Source organism: Bombina bombina, chromosome 5 (assembly GCF_027579735.1).
Source record: "Bombina bombina isolate aBomBom1 chromosome 5, aBomBom1.pri, whole genome shotgun sequence".
Taxonomy (NCBI): Eukaryota; Metazoa; Chordata; class Amphibia; order Anura; family Bombinatoridae; genus Bombina; species Bombina bombina.
The window spans coordinates 23,156,132-23,171,517 of record NC_069503.1 but is presented as its reverse complement, the minus strand read 5'-3'; the positions used below and the strand labels follow the sequence as shown (position 1 = coordinate 23,171,517).

The 15,386-nt window shown below is 43.6% G+C and overlaps 1 protein-coding gene across 1 annotated transcript in view; it reads left to right on the top strand.

Annotated features, from left to right (window-relative positions):
• The window catches only part of LOC128659721 (P2X purinoceptor 7), a 73,365-nt gene that overhangs the window by 12,241 nt on the left and 45,738 nt on the right, over positions 1-15,386 (top strand). The window lies entirely within an intron of this gene.

Genomic DNA, 15,386 nt, shown 5'->3' with positions numbered 1-15,386 from the left:
CTGTAAGTCAGGGGGTTCTCATGTAATGTACTGTAGCCTTATTGTACCACAGGGTCACATTGTGCTGTAAGTCAGGGGGTTCTCATGTACTGTACTGTAGTCTTATTGTACCACAGGGTCACATTGTGCTGTAAGTCAGGGGGTTCTCATGTAATGTACTGTAGCCTTATTGTACCACAGGGTCACATTGTGCTGTAAGTCAGGGGGTTCTCATGTACTGTAACCTTATTGTACCACAGGGTCACATTGTGCTGTAAGTCAGGGGGTTCTCATGTAATGTAGCCTTATTGTACCACAGGGTCACATTGTGCTGTAAGTCAGGGGGTTCTCAGGTAATGTACTGTAGCCTTATTGTACCACAGGGTCACATTGTGCTGTAAGTCAGGGGGTTCTCATGTAATGTACTGTAGCCTTATTGTACCACAGGGTCACATTGTGCTGTAAGTCAGGGGGTTCTCATGTAATGTACTGTAGCCTTATTGTACCACAGGGTCACATTGTGCTGTAAGTCAGGGGGTTCTTATGTAATGTACTGTAGCCTTATTGTACCACAGGGTCACATTGTGCTGTAAGTCAGGGGGTTCTCATGTAATGTACTGTAGCCTTATTGTACCACAGGGTCACATTGTGCTGTAAGTCAGGGGGTTCTCATGTAATGTACTGTAGCCTTATTGTACCACAGGGTCACATTGTGCTGTAAGTCAGGGGCTTCTCATGTAATGTAGCCTTATTGTACCACAGGGTCACATTGTGCTGTAAGTCAGGGGGTTCTCATGTAGTGTACTGTAGCCTTATTGTACCACATGGTCACATTGTGCTGTAAGTCAGGGGGTTCTCATGTAGTGTACTGTAGCCTTATTGTACCACAGGGTCACATTGTGCTGTAAGTCAGGGGGTTCTCATGTAATGTACTGTAACCTTATTGTACCACAGGGTCACATTGTGCTGTAAGTCAGGGGGTTCTCATGTAATGTACTGTAGTCTTATTGTACCACAGGGTCACATTGTGCTGTAAGTCAGGGGGTTCTCATGTAGTGTACTGTAGCCTTATTGTACCACAGGGTCACATTGTGCTGTAAGTCAGGGGGTTCTCATGTAATGTACTGTAGTCTTATTGTACCACAGGGTCACATTGTGCTGTAAGTCAGGGGGTTCTTATGTAATGTACTGTAACCTTATTGTACCACAGGGTCACATTGTGCTGTAAGTCAGGGGGTTCTCATGTAATGTACTGTAGTCTTATTGTACCACAGGGTCACATTGTGCTGTAAGTCAGGGGGTTCTCATGTAGTGTACTGTAGCCTTATTGTACCACAGGGTCACATTGTGCTGTAAGTCAGGGGGTTCTCATGTAATGTACTGTAGTCTTATTGTACCACAGGGTCACATTGTGCTGTAAGTCAGGGGGTTCTTATGTAATGTACTGTAGCCTTATTGTACCACAGGGTCACATTGTGCTGTAAGTCAGGGGGTTCTCATGTAATGTACTGTAGCCTTATTGTACCACAGGGTCACATTGTGCTGTAAGTCAGGGGGTTCTCATGTAATGTACTGTAGCCTTATTGTACCACAGGGTCACATTGTGCTGTAAGTCAGGGGGTTCTCATGTAATGTACTGTAACCTTATTGTACCACAGGGTCACATTGTGCTGTAAGTCAGGGGGTTCTCATGTAATGTACTGTAGCCTTATTGTACCACAGGGTCACATTGTGCTGTAAGTCAGGGGGTTCTCAGGTAATGTACTGTAGCCTTATTGTACCACAGGGTCACATTGTGCTGTAAGTCAGGGGGTTCTCAGGTAATGTACTGTAGCCTTATTGTACCACAGGGTCACATTGTGCTGTATGTCAGGGGGTTCTCATGTAATGTACTGTAGCCTTATTGTACCACAGGGTCACATTGTGCTGTAAGTCAGGGGGTTCTCATGTACTGTAGCCTTATTGTACCACAGGGTCACATTGTGCTGTAAGTCAGGGGGTTCTCATGTCATGTACTGTAGCCTTATTGTACCACAGGGTCACATTGTGCTGTAAGTCAGGGGGTTCTCATGTAATGTACTGTAGCCTTATTGTACCACAGGGTCACATTGTGCTGTAAGTCAGGGGGTTCTCATGTAATGTACTGTAGCCTTATTGTACCACAGGGTCACATTGTGCTGTAAGTCAGGGGGTTCTCATGTAATGTACTGTAACCTTATTGTACCACAGGGTCACAATGTGCTGTAAGTCAGGGGGTTCTCATGTAATGTACTGTGGCCTTATTGTACCACAGGGTCACATTGTGCTGTAAGTCAGGGGGTTCTCATGTAATGTACTGTAGTCTTATTGTGCCACAGGGTCACATTGTGCTGTAAGTCAGGGGGTTCTCATGTAATGTACTGTAACCTTATTGTACCACAGGGTCACATTGTGCTGTAAGTCAGGGGGTTTTCATGTAATGTAGCCTTATTGTACCACAGGGTCACATTGTGCTGTAAGTCAGGGGGTTCTCATGTAATGTACTGTAGCCTTATTGTACCACAGGGTCACATTGTGCTGTAAGTCAGGGGGTTCTCATGTACTGTACTGTAGTCTTATTGTACCACAGGGTCACATTGTGCTGTAAGTCAGGGGGTTCTCATGTAATGTACTGTAGCCTTATTGTACCACAGGGTCACATTGTGCTGTAAGTCAGGGGGTTCTCATGTACTGTAACCTTATTGTACCACAGGGTCACATTGTGCTGTAAGTCAGGGGGTTCTCATGTAATGTAGCCTTATTGTACCACAGGGTCACATTGTGCTGTAAGTCAGGGGGTTCTCAGGTAATGTACTGTAGCCTTATTGTACCACAGGGTCACATTGTGCTGTAAGTCAGGGGGTTCTCATGTAATGTACTGTAGCCTTATTGTACCACAGGGTCACATTGTGCTGTAAGTCAGGGGGTTCTCATGTAATGTACTGTAGCCTTATTGTACCACAGGGTCACATTGTGCTGTAAGTCAGGGGGTTCTTATGTAATGTACTGTAGCCTTATTGTACCACAGGGTCACATTGTGCTGTAAGTCAGGGGGTTCTCATGTAATGTACTGTAGCCTTATTGTACCACAGGGTCACATTGTGCTGTATGTCAGGGGGTTCTCATGTAATGTACTGTAACCTTATTGTACCACAGGGTCACATTGTGCTGTAAGTCAGGGGGTTCTCATGTAGTGTACTGTAGCCTTATTGTACCACAGGGTCACATTGTGCTGTAAGTCAGGGGGTTCTCATGTAATGTACTGTAGCCTTATTGTACCACAGGGTCACATTGTGCTGTAAGTCAGGGGCTTCTCATGTAATGTAGCCTTATTGTACCACAGGGTCACATTGTGCTGTAAGTCAGGGGGTTCTCAGGTAATGTACTGTAGCCTTATTGTACCACAGGGTCACATTGTGCTGTAAGTCAGGGGGTTCTCATGTAGTGTACTGTAGCCTTATTGTACCACATGGTCACATTGTGCTGTAAGTCAGGGGGTTCTCATGTAGTGTACTGTAGCCTTATTGTACCACAGGGTCACATTGTGCTGTAAGTCAGGGGGTTCTCATGTAATGTACCCGAACCTTATTGTACCACAGGGTCACATTGTGCTGTAAGTCAGGGGGTTCTCATGTAGTGTACTCTAGCCTTATTGTACCACAGGGTCACATTGTGCTGTAAGTCAGGGGGTTCTCATGTAGTGTACTCTAGCCTTATTGTACCACAGGGTCACATTGTGCTGTTAGTCAGGGGGTTCTCATGTAATGTACTGTAACTTTATTGTACCACAGGGTCACATTGTGCTGTAAGTCAGGGGGTTCTCATGTAATGTAGCCTTATTGTACCACAGGGTCACATTGTGCTGTAAGTCAGGGGGTTCTCATGTAATGTACTGTAGCCTTATTGTACCACAGGGTCACATTGTGCTGTAAGTCAGGGGGTTCTCATGTACTGTAGCCTTATTGTACCACAGGGTCACATTGTGCTGTAAGTCAGGGGGTTCTCATGTAATGTACTGTAGCCTTATTGTACCACAGGGTCACATTGTGCTGTAAGTCAGGGGGTTCTCATGTAATGTGCTGTAGCCTTATTGTACCACAGGGTCACATTGTGCTGTAAGTCAGGGGGTTCTCATGTAATGTACTGTAGCCTTATTGTACCACAGGGTCACATTGTGCTGTAAGTCAAGGGGTTCTCATGTAATGTACTGTAGCCTTATTGTACCACAGGGTCACATTGTGCTGTAAGGGGGTTCTCATGTAATGTACTGTAGCCTTATTGTACCACAGGGTCACATTGTGCTGTAAGTCAGGGGGTTCTCATGTAATGTACTGTAGCCTTATTATACCACAGGGTCACATTGTACTGTAAGTCAGGGGGTTCTCATGTAATGTACTGTAGCCTTATTGTACCACAGGGTCACATTGTGCTGTAAGTCAGGGGGTTCTCATGTAATGTACTGTAGCCTTATTGTACCACAGGGTCACATTGTGCTGTAAGTCAGGGGGGTCTCATGTACTGTAGCCTTATTGTACCACAGGGTCACATTGTGCTGTAAGTCAGGAGGTTCTCATGTAATGTACTGTAGCCTTATTGTACCACAGGGTCACATTGTGCTGTAAGTCAGGGGGTTCTCATGTAATGTACTGTAGCCTTATTGTACCACAGGGTCACATTGTGCTGTAAGGGGGTTCTCATGTAATGTAGTGTAGCCTTATTGTACCACAGGGTCACATTGTGCTGTAAGTCAGGGGTTTCTCATGTAATGTACTGTAACCTTATTGTACCACAGGGTCACATTGTGCTGTAAGTCAGAGGGTTTTCATGTAATGTACTGTAGCCTTATTGTACCACAGGGTCACATTGTGCTGTAAGTCAGGGGGTTCTCATGTAATGTACTGTAACCTTATTGTACCACAGGGTCACATTGTGCCGTAAGTCAGGGGGTTCTCATGTAATGTACTGTAGCCTTATTGTACCACAGGGTCACATTGTGCTGTAAGTCAGGGGGTTCTCATGTACTGTAGCCTTATTGTACCACAGGGTCACATTGTGCTGTAAGTCAGGGGGTTCTCATGTCATGTACTGCAGCCTTATTGTACCACAGGGTCACATTGTGCTGTAAGTCAGGGGGTTCTCATGTAATGTACTGTAGCCTTATTGTACCACAGGGTCACATTGTGCTGTAAGTCAGGGGGTTCTCATGTAATGTACTGTAGCCTTATTGTACCACAGGGTCACATTGTGCTGTAAGTCAGGGGGTTCTCATGTAATGTACTGTAACCTTATTGTACCACAGGGTCACATTGTGCTGTAAGTCAGGGGGTTCTCATGTAATGTACTGTGGCCTTATTGTACCACAGGGTCACATTGTGCTGTAAGTCAGGGGGTTCTCATGTAATGTACTGTAGTCTTATTGTGCCACAGGGTCACATTGTGCTGTAAGTCAGGGGGTTCTCATGTAATGTACTGTAACCTTATTGTACCACAGGGTCACATTGTGCTGTAAGTCAGGGGGTTTTCATGTACTGTAGCCTTATTGTACCACAGGGTCACATTGTGCTGTAAGTCAGGGGGTTCTCATGTACTGTACTGTAGTCTTATTGTACCACAGGGTCACATTGTGCTGTAAGTCAGGGGGTTCTCATGTAATGTACTGTAGCCTTATTGTACCACAGGGTCACATTGTGCTGTAAGTCAGGGGGTTCTCATGTACTGTAACCTTATTGTACCACAGGGTCACATTGTGCTGTAAGTCAGGGGGTTCTCATGTAATGTAGCCTTATTGTACCACAGGGTCACATTGTGCTGTAAGTCAGGGGGTTCTCAGGTAATGTACTGTAGCCTTATTGTACCACAGGGTCACATTGTGCTGTAAGTCAGGGGGTTCTCATGTAATGTACTGTAGCCTTATTGTACCACAGGGTCACATTGTGCTGTAAGGGGGTTCTCATGTAATGTAGTGTAGCCTTATTGTACCACAGGGTCACATTGTGCTGTAAGTCAGGGGTTTCTCATGTAATGTACTGTAACCTTATTGTACCACAGGGTCACATTGTGCTGTAAGTCAGGGGGTTCTCATGTAATGTACTGTAACCTTATTGTACCACAGGGTCACATTGTGCCGTAAGTCAGGGGGTTCTCATGTAATGTACTGTAGCCTTATTGTACCACAGGGTCACATTGTGCTGTAAGTCAGGGGGTTCTCATGTACTGTAGCCTTATTGTACCACAGGGTCACATTGTGCTGTAAGTCAGGGGGTTCTCATGTCATGTACTGCAGCCTTATTGTACCACAGGGTCACATTGTGCTGTAAGTCAGGGGGTTCTCATGTAATGTACTGTAGCCTTATTGTACCACAGGGTCACATTGTGCTGTAAGTCAGGGGGTTCTCATGTAATGTACTGTAGCCTTATTGTACCACAGGGTCACATTGTGCTGTAAGTCAGGGGGTTCTCATGTAATGTACTGTAACCTTATTGTACCACAGGGTCACATTGTGCTGTAAGTCAGGGGGTTCTCATGTAATGTACTGTGGCCTTATTGTACCACAGGGTCACATTGTGCTGTAAGTCAGGGGGTTCTCATGTAATGTACTGTAGTCTTATTGTGCCACAGGGTCACATTGTGCTGTAAGTCAGGGGGTTCTCATGTAATGTACTGTAACCTTATTGTACCACAGGGTCACATTGTGCTGTAAGTCAGGGGGTTTTCATGTACTGTAGCCTTATTGTACCACAGGGTCACATTGTGCTGTAAGTCAGGGGGTTCTCATGTACTGTACTGTAGTCTTATTGTACCACAGGGTCACATTGTGCTGTAAGTCAGGGGGTTCTCATGTAATGTACTGTAGCCTTATTGTACCACAGGGTCACATTGTGCTGTAAGTCAGGGGGTTCTCATGTACTGTAACCTTATTGTACCACAGGGTCACATTGTGCTGTAAGTCAGGGGGTTCTCATGTAATGTAGCCTTATTGTACCACAGGGTCACATTGTGCTGTAAGTCAGGGGGTTCTCAGGTAATGTACTGTAGCCTTATTGTACCACAGGGTCACATTGTGCTGTATGTCAGGGGGTTCTCATGTAATGTACTGTAGCCTTATTGTACCACAGGGTCACATTGTGCTGTAAGTCAGGGGGTTCTCATGTAATGTACTGTAGCCTTATTGTACCACAGGGTCACATTGTGCTGTAAGTCAGGGGGTTCTTATGTAATGTACTGTAGCCTTATTGTACCACAGGGTCACATTGTGCTGTAAGTCAGGGGGTTCTCATGTAATGTACTGTAGCCTTATTGTACCACAGGGTCACATTGTGCTGTAAGTCAGGGGGTTCTCATGTAATGTACTGTAACCTTATTGTACCACAGGGTCACATTGTGCTGTAAGTCAGGGGCTTCTCATGTAATGTAGCCTTATTGTACCACAGGGTCACATTGTGCTGTAAGTCAGGGGGTTCTCATGTTGTGTACTGTAGCCTTATTGTACCACATGGTCACATTGTGCTGTAAGTCAGGGGGTTCTCATGTAGTGTACTGTAGCCTTATTGTACCACAGGGTCACATTGTGCTGTAAGTCAGGGGGTTCTCATGTAATGTACTGTAACCTTATTGTACCACAGGGTCACATTGTGCTGTAAGTCAGGGGGTTCTCATGTAATGTACTGTAGTCTTATTGTACCACAGGGTCACATTGTGCTGTAAGTCAGGGGGTTCTCATGTAGTGTACTGTAGCCTTATTGTACCACAGGGTCACATTGTGCTGTAAGTCAGGGGGTTCTTATGTAATGTACTGTAGCCTTATTGTACCACAGGGTCACATTGTGCTGTAAGTCAGGGGGTTCTCATGTAATGTACTGTAGCCTTATTGTACCACAGGGTCACATTGTGCTGTAAGTCAGGGGGTTCTCATGTAATGTACTGTAGCCTTATTGTACCACAGGGTCACATTGTGCTGTAAGTCAGGGGGTTCTCAGGTAATGTACTGTAGCCTTATTGTACCACAGGGTCACATTGTGCTGTATGTCAGGGGGTTCTCATGTAATGTACTGTAGCCTTATTGTACCACAGGGTCACATTGTGCTGTAAGTCAGGGGGTTCTCATGTACTGTAGCCTTATTGTACCACAGGGTCACATTGTGCTGTAAGTCAGGGGGTTCTCATGTCATGTACTGCAGCCTTATTGTACCACAGGGTCACATTGTGCTGTAAGTCAGGGGGTTCTCATGTAATGTACTGTAGCCTTATTGTACCACAGGGTCACATTGTGCTGTAAGTCAGGGGGTTCTCATGTAATGTACTGTGGCCTTATTGTACCACAGGGTCACATTGTGCTGTAAGTCAGGGGGTTCTCATGTAATGTACTGTGGCCTTATTGTACCACAGGGTCACATTGTGCTGTAAGTCAGGGGGTTCTCATGTAATGTACTGTAGTCTTATTGTGCCACAGGGTCACATTGTGCTGTAAGTCAGGGGGTTCTCATGTCATGTACTGTAACCTTATTGTACCACAGGGTCACATTGTGCTGTAAGTCAGGGGGTTCTCATGTAATGTACTGTAGTCTTATTGTGCCACAGGGTCACATTGTGCTGTAAGTCAGGGGGTTCTCATGTAATGTACTGTAGCCTTATTGTACCACAGGGTCACATTGTGCTGTAAGTCAGGGGGTTCTCATGTACTGTAGCCTTATTGTACCACAGGGTCACATTGTGCTGTAAGTCAGGGGGTTCTCATGTAATGTACTGTAGCCTTATTGTACCACAGGGGTCACATTGTGCTGTAAATCAGGGGGTTCTCATGTTATGTACTGTAGCCTTATTGTACCACAGGGTCACATTGTGCTGTAAATCAGGGGGTTCTCATGTACTGTAGCCTTATTGTACCACAGGGTCACATTGTGCTGTAAGTCAGGGGGTTATCATGTAATGTACTGTAGCCTTATTGTACCACAGGGTCACATTGTGCTGTAAGTCAGGGGGTTCTCATGTAATGTACTGTAGCCTTATTGTACCACAGGGGTCACATTGTGCTGTAAATCAGGGGGTTCTCATGTTATGTACTGTAGCCTTATTGTACCACAGGGTCACATTGTGCTGTAAGTCAGGGGGTTCTCATGTACTGTAGCCTTATTGTACCACAGGGTCACATTGTGCTGTAAGTCAGGGGGTTATCATGTAATGTACTGTAGCCTTATTGTACCACAGGGTCACATTGTGCTGTAAGTCAGGGGGTTCTCATGTAATGTACTGTAGCCTTATTGTACCACAGGGGTCACATTGTGCTGTAAATCAGGGGGTTCTCATGTTATGTACTGTAGCCTTATTGTACCACAGGGTCACATTGTGCTGTAAATCAGGGGGTTCTCATGTACTGTACTGTAGCCTTATTGTACCACAGGGTCACATTGTGCTGTAAGTCAGGGGGTTCTCATGTAGTGTACTGTAGCCTTATTGTACCACAGGGTCACATTGTGCTGTAAGTCAGGGGGTTCTCATGTAATGTACTGTAGCCTTATTGTACCACATGGTCACATTGTGCTGTAAGTCAGGGGGTTCTCATGTAATGTACTGTAGTCTTATTGTACCACAGGGTCACATTGTGCTGTAAGTCAGGGGGTTCTCATGTAGTGTACTGTAGCCTTATTGTACCACAGGGTCACATTGTGCTGTAAGTCAGGGGGTTCTCATGTAATGTAGTGTAGCCTTATTGTACCACAGGGTCACATTGTGCTGTAAGTCAGGGGGTTCTCATGTAATGTACTGTAGTCTTATTGTACCACAGGGTCACATTGTGCTGTAAGTCAGGGGGTTCTCATGTAATGTACTGTAGCCTTATTGTACCACAGGGTCACATTGTGCTGTAAGTCAGGGGGTTCTCATGTAATGTACTGTAGCCTTATTGTACCACAGGGTCACATTGTGCTGTAAGTCAGGGGGTTCTCAAGTAATGTACTGTAGTCTTATTGTACCACAGGGTCACATTGTGCTGTAAGTCAGGGGGTTCTCATGTAGTGTACTGTAGCCTTATTGTACCACAGGGTCACATTGTGCTGTAAGTCAGGGGGTTCTCATGTAATGTAGTGTAGCCTTATTGTACCACAGGGTCACATTGTGCTGTAAGTCAGGGGGTTCTCATGTAATGTACTGTAGTCTTATTGTACCACAGGGTCACATTGTGCTGTAAGTCAGGGGGTTCTTATGTAATGTACTGTAGCCTTATTGTACCACAGGGTCACATTGTGCTGTAAGTCAGGGGGTTCTCATGTAATGTACTGTAGCCTTATTGTGCTGTAAGTCAGGGGGTTCTCATGTACTGTACTGTAGCCTTATTGTACCACAGGGTCACATTGTGCTGTAAGTCAGGGGGTTCTCATGTAATGTACTGTAACCTTATTGTACCACAGGGTCACATTGTGCTGTAAGTCAGGGGGTTCTTATGTAATGTACTGTAGCCTTATTGTACCACAGGGTCACATTGTGCTGTAAGTCAGGGGGTTCTCATGTAATGTACTGTAGCCTTATTGTGCTGTAAGTCAGGGGGTTCTCATGTACTGTACTGTAGCCTTATTGTACCACAGGGTCACATTGTGCTGTAAGTCAGGGGGTTCTCATGTAATGTACTGTAGTCTTATTGTACCACAGGGTCACATTGTGCTGTAAGTCAGGGGGTTCTTATGTAATGTACTGTAGCCTTATTGTACCACAGGGTCACATTGTGCTGTAAGTCAGGGGGTTCTCATGTAATGTACTGTAGCCTTATTGTGCTGTAAGTCAGGGGGTTCTCATGTACTGTACTGTAGCCTTATTGTACCACAGGGTCACATTGTGCTGTAAGGGGGTTCTCATGTACTGTAACCTTATTGTACCACAGGGTCACATTGTGCTGTAAGTCAGGGGGTTCTCATGTAATGTAGCCTTATTGTACCACAGGGTCACATTGTGCTGTAAGTCAGGGGGTTCTCAGGTAATGTACTGTAGCCTTATTGTGCTGTAAGTCAGGGGGTTCTCATGTAATGTACTGTAGCCTTATTGTACCACAGGGTCACATTGTGCTGTAAGGGGGTTCTCATGTACTGTAACCTTATTGTACCACAGGGTCACATTGTGCTGTAAGTCAGGGGGTTCTCATGTAATGTAGCCTTATTGTACCACAGGGTCACATTGTGCTGTAAGTCAGGGGGTTCTCAGGTAATGTACTGTAGCCTTATTGTACCACAGGGTCACATTGTGCTGTAAGTCAGGGGGTTCTCATGTAATGTACTGTAGCCTTATTGTACCACAGGGTCACATTGTGCTGTAAGTCAGGGGCTTCTCATGTAATGTAGCCTTATTGTACCACATGGTCACATTGTGCTGTAAGTCAGGGGGTTCTCATGTAATGTACTGTAGTCTTATTGTACCACAGGGTCACATTGTGCTGTAAGTCAGGGGGTTCTCATGTAGTGTACTGTAGCCTTATTGTACCACAGGGTCACATTGTGCTGTAAGTCAGGGGGTTCTCATGTAATGTACTGTAGCCTTATTGTACCACAGGGTCACATTGTGCTGTAAGTCAGGGGGTTCTCATGTAATGTACTGTAACCTTATTGTACCACAGGGTCACATTGTGCTGTAAGTCAGGGGCTTCTCATGTAATGTAGCCTTATTGTACCACAGGGTCACATTGTGCTGTAAGTCAGGGGGTTCTCATGTAATGTACTGTAACCTTATTGTACCACAGGGTCACATTGTGCTGTAAGTCAGGGGCTTCTCATGTACTGTAGCCTTATTGTACCACAGGGTCACATTGTGCTGTAAGTCAGGGGGTTCTCATGTAATGTAGTGTAGCCTTATTGTACCACAGGGTCACATTGTGCTGTAAGTCAGGGGGTTCTCATGTAATGTACTGTAGTCTTATTGTACCACAGGGTCACATTGTGCTGTAAGTCAGGGGGTTCTCATGTAGTGTACTGTAACCTTATTGTACCACAGGGTCACATTGTGCTGTAAGTCAGGGGGTTCTCATGTAATGTACTGTAGCCTTATTGTACCACAGGGTCACATTGTGCTGTAAGTCAGGGGGTTCTCATGTAATGTAGCCTTATTGTACCACAGGGTCACATTGTGCTGTAAGTCAGGGGGTTCTCAGGTAATGTACTGTAGCCTTATTGTACCACAGGGTCACATTGTGCTGTAAGTCAGGGGGTTCTCATGTAATGTACTGTAACCTTATTGTACCACAGGGTCACATTGTGCTGTAAGTCAGGGGGTTCTCATGTAATGTAGCCTTATTGTACCACAGGGTCACATTGTGCTGTAAGTCAGGGGGTTCTCATGTAATGTACTGTAACCTTATTGTACCACAGGGTCACATTGTGCTGTAAGTCAGGGGCTTCTCATGTAATGTAGCCTTATTGTACCACAGGGTCACATTGTGCTGTAAGTCAGGGGGTTCTCAGGTAATGTACTGTAGCCTTATTGTACCACAGGGTCACATTGTGCTGTAAGTCAGGGGGTTCTCATGTAATGTACTGTAGCCTTATTGTACCACAGGGTCACATTGTGCTGTAAGTCAGGGGGTTCTCATGTAGTGTACTGTAGCCTTATTGTACCACATGGTCACATTGTGCTGTAAGTCAGGGGGTTCTCATGTAGTGTACTGTAGCCTTATTGTACCACAGGGTCACATTGTGCTGTAAGTCAGGGGGTTCTCATGTAATGTACTGTAACCTTATTGTACCACAGGATCACATTGTGGACCATGTCAGAATGAGGAGATATGACGTTTGGAGAAGGCAAAAACAAGATAAAATGCTGTGTAGGGCCGGGTTGTGGCCCCTGCAGCTCAGGTTGGACAAGAATGTTGTGCCATTATCAGACTTCTGTCAGACTGAGCTTGTTATTTTATAAACTAGTCTAATTTCTATTAATTGTACTTAATTATCTTGGTACACTTTGCTTAAGAGCATTCTTAAAGGGACATAATACTCATGTGCTAAATCACTTGATCCTGATGCAGTATACCTGTAAAACGCTGACAGGAAAATATTACCTGAGCATCTTTATGTAAAAAAATGGAAGATATTTTACCTCACAATTTCCTCAGCTCACCAGAGTCCTGTGTAAAGATTTATATTTCAGTTACTGTCCTGCTGCATGTAAAAAAAAAAAAAAAAAAGTAGGAAATAAACGGCAGCCAATCAGCATCAACCGTGCTGAGGTCATGATCGCTTTTACTGTGATCTCATGCGATGTCACTAATCTCTCATGAGATTTCATAGTAAACCTCCTTAAACTGAATAGGGAAATAACATGAGTGTGCATGAGGCTCGCTCCCTTGCATGTCCCGGGACAGGCATACTGATTTGCTGCTTAAAGTGAAGGTAAAGTTTAGACTTATTGAAGATAGCCATGCATTTCTTAATCTTACCATAATGTAGTCGCTAATTTTTCTTTTTTTTTATAAGTCTTTCGAAAGCGTGTTCACAATGCGGCATTACACTGTGCATGCACTAATCAGCGATGCAGCTTTCATACATAGTTTGGGATTTCTACCTGGAAGTAGGACGCATGTGCGAAACGGGAGCGTGCATGGATTCCAATCTAAAGAATTTTTTTTTAATAGCACATGCGCTGATGACTAAAGGGGCGAATGACATGGAGTGACTGTCGCCTAATGGCCGTAATTTCAATTAGTTTAGATAAAAACGTGATCAAAAGAAAAAAAATAATAATAATAAATGTGTGTATATGTATATATATATATATATACAATATTATATGGGTTGAATTTGGGTACGTATAGAAATTGATTTATAAAGGTGATAACTTTATACGAATATATATAAAATAGGATGAATGAAACTTATAGTGATTTTACACACATAATGCTATACTGGATCGACATGAAGATAACTTTACCATCACTTTAAAGTCCTTTATAATGGGGTGGGAATACTTAGGATATTTTGAGGTAAAATAACTTTCTTTTTTACATAGAGATGTTCAGGTGATATTTTCTTGAATGCTTTTTACAGCTATCCTGCATCACTTTCAGGTGTTTCAACATTTGGGTATCATGGCCCTTTTAAGTAGGTTCAGTTATGTGCAAGTGTCTTAAAGGGACATTCCAGACAAAATTTGGAATCCACTTGAAGCATTTTAATTTTGAATAAAAGCACTTCTGTAATATACTTTTGTTCACAAAAATGCTTCTAATAAAAATTATAGCTATATCAGACATAAAATAAATTGTTACAAACATTACCTTTCATGAAATGTAGTGTTTGTAACTATTTACAGGTGGCCCTCATTTTACAACGGTTCAATTTACATTGTTTCAGAATAACAACCTTTTTATCCAGTCATGTGACTGCTATTGAAAAGCATTGAGAAGCAGTGCATTTATTAAAATAGCCAGTTGGTGAAGTTGTCTGCTTGTGTTGCAGCAAAGCCAAGCAAGCTGAAATTAATCAGTTTAACCAGACCTGAGCTATCGAGCAGATTTCAAAGGAACAAGATCTTCCTGCCTATAAATCAGTCCAGATTGGAATGCATAGAAAGAATTGTTTGCGGAAAAATGCAAGTGAAGTCTGTGTTGTGTGATTATTTTATTAGGTTTAAAATGCTGTTTAGCAAATGTTTTTGTTCATTTAACTTTGTTTAATTATATATTCTGTGTTGTGTTATTTTATTAGGTTTATAATGCTGTTTAGCATTTAAAGTCTTCATTTCAAAGCTTTAAAAATAATGTATTAGGTGTTACTTATGACAATTTTGAAAGGGGCCTGGAACCTATCTCCCTCACTTCCCATTGATTTACATTATAAACTGGGTTTCCATTTACAACGGTTTCAATTTACAACCATTCCTTCTGGAACCTAACCCCGGCGTAAACTGAGGGCTACCTGTATATTATTGTCTGTTTTAATGATAAACGTTTACTCATTTAATCAAACAAATCCGTACAATAATATTGAGTACTAAGCCATTTTTTGGCACTGGTATTTAGATGTCCGCAGCTAGTGCCAAAATTGTGGACGTACCGGTTCTGTAATATTTTACGACTTTGGCAGTAAGTGCATGCGTGCTCTTTAGTGTAATTTGCAAGTTTATTGTAGGCGTGTTCTGTAATATTTTACGACTTTGGCAGTGAGCGTAAGCGTGCACAACTGTCTTTGAAAGTTTTTTGTAGGTGTGGCCATAGTTAGGAAAATGTTAAGTGGTCGGAGAACATTACAGAACACAGGCACTATTATCAGTGTAAATCATTTGTAACCTCCATGAGGTGGAGGCTGTGACGTTGTAAAAGCTTAGCTATCGTTTATCAATGATCGTCTGCATTATATAGCAGTGCGATCTGATCCTGCATTATATAGCAGTGCAATCTGATCCTGCATTATATAGCAGT